This window comes from Suncus etruscus, chromosome 10 (genome assembly GCF_024139225.1).
Source record: "Suncus etruscus isolate mSunEtr1 chromosome 10, mSunEtr1.pri.cur, whole genome shotgun sequence".
Taxonomy (NCBI): Eukaryota; Metazoa; Chordata; class Mammalia; order Eulipotyphla; family Soricidae; genus Suncus; species Suncus etruscus.
Genome location: NC_064857.1, coordinates 69,289,803 through 69,291,930, shown reverse-complemented (window position 1 = coordinate 69,291,930; position 2,128 = coordinate 69,289,803). Strand labels below are relative to the sequence as shown.

Here is a 2,128-nt window from a genome sequence, read left to right as displayed (position 1 = left end):
GGGTAGCAGAGTCTGCTTTTAAGGTTCAATGACAACAATACTGAAGTAGAAAACTTCAGAAACAGACTTTTAGTTTAAGTTGTCTTGGATAAAAGACATGTTTTTTTTTTTTTTTTTTTTTTTTTTTGGTTTTTGGGCCACACCCGGTAACGCTCAGGGGTTACTCCTGGCTATGCGCTCAGAAGTCGCTCCTGGCTTGGGGGACCATATGGGAGGCCGGGGGATAGAACCGCGGTCCGTCTCCTAGGCTAGCGCAGGTAAGGCAGGCACCTTACCTCCAGCGCCACCGCCCGGCCCCAACATGTTTTTTTTTTTGTCCCCCAATTCACAATACATACCCGGCAAGGGGCCTGTGTTGAGGTGTATATGGGGTGCCTTTACTGTAACTCCTCTTTCTATACAGCCAGTGTAAAGAACACAGCCTGTGGTAAGATTTGGGAGGCCTTATCTTATCTTTTATTTATTTTATTTTATTTTTTTTTCTTCAGAGCAAACTAAAGTTTTTTTTTTTTAAAGTAAGAATTCATTTAAAGGACAAAATTGATTAACATAATGAGGTAAACTAATATAACATAATATAGTGACATATTAGCTTTGATCAAACAACTTAAATTATTTCTGAATAAAAGCCATTCCAAAGGCGTGCCTTTCTAATTATTCACATTTTTAAATACTAGAGAATCATCTATGCTTTTTTGAATTTCTATGAAAACTTCCTGGAACTTTAGAAGTAGTCTTTAGACATCTCATTTTCTGAATAATAGGTAGAGGCTATTTTCAAAGCCAAATTTAATTTATGTCACACAGGGTAGGAATACTTCATTCCAAGTTGTTGGAACTTTATTTTAATCTACTTCATGATGATGCCATATGGTAGAAAGACCAAGTCTCAGTCTCCAGGTCTTGAGATGGGGAAACACAGTCCTTCTATCCTTGCTAATAAACTTTATTTGGTGGAAAACTAAACATTCATGTGCTTTTATGAAAGGAAGACATTTTATTTTACACTTGGGATAAAATGCTTAGAGGGATGCTTGGCTCATCTTCTCCTATTGAGACCAGAAGACAGGACCATTATATTCCCTGATTACAATGTTTGAGAGGGAAGAAATATCCTAGGAAAAAAACAGCCCTGGATTGGAAGTTTGAGTGAGGCTTTAGAAGTAAAAGTTGACATATGCCCTCACTAAAGTAAACTCTATAAAAAGAAAATGGTGGCAATGCGTGGTCAGGCCATCTGGGTTTTCTAAGAGCCAGTGCAATAGGGAGATCAAAGGTCTGGAGCCAAAGGACCCTATCTGAAGTTTAGTCCAGCTGAGGAAAATTGTGAGGCCAAGTGTGTCACAGCTTCCTTCCACTAATGATTTCATCACCCTATTCATTCATCTGTTCTCTCAGCTGCCAAAATACAGTGGAAATGATTCTCAAAGAGAAACCGGGTCTTCAAGTCTTTCTGTGACTCTCTAGCCATATTGATTGTGGTCCAACATATTGTTTTTTTCTTCAAGGCCAGGTCAAGGATAAAATACCTTGAATCACTTTTGTTGTATACTTAATTTTTCAAAAGGGATCGTTTTCCTTAGTTGATCAAGACAATAAATGCACTTTCTTCTGATAGTAATGAAAATAGAATTGATAAATGCTTACTGTGCTCTAACTTAGGTCTTTACCATATTGTTTGTGGAAGATGATGAAGCACACATATTATTTTCAGAGGAGAGAGGTTGAATTTAATCAGTGCCTTTTGTTTTCTTGCTATTTTCTTTGATTGCTACAGTTGAGCTGTTTGGCTCTGTCGAGTCATTATCTGAGCCTCCTCCTCCTTCCTTAGGTCTCTTTGTTTCATTAGCTTCTTTATTTTATAATTTCTTTATTGTTTGAGTTGTGGTGCTCAGTGTTTAAGTGATTGTTTTCTTTTGAAATTTCTTTTTTTCTATCAGAAACTTTCATTTTAAACTAAAGTGGCTTGGACAAATCTGAAATCTACTTTGAATTATATACTTTATATGTTTGTTGGAAAGTGAGATGCTATTGAATGATGCTGTGATAATTGTGTAGATTAGCTTAGGCTCTGGAGAGACGATATACTGAAGTGATTGCAAACTTGCCCTATTGGTGACCTAATTCT

At 36.9% G+C, this 2,128-nt stretch overlaps 1 non-coding gene across 1 annotated transcript; it reads right to left on the bottom strand.

The window, feature by feature from the left end:
• Positions 1–311: 311 nt before the first annotated feature.
• On the bottom strand, positions 312–444 carry LOC126021178 (small nucleolar RNA SNORA51). Its single transcript, XR_007499784.1, has one exon. It is a non-coding gene; the product is annotated as a small nucleolar RNA SNORA51 (small nucleolar RNA).
• Between the last annotated feature and the right edge of the window lie 1,684 nt (positions 445–2,128).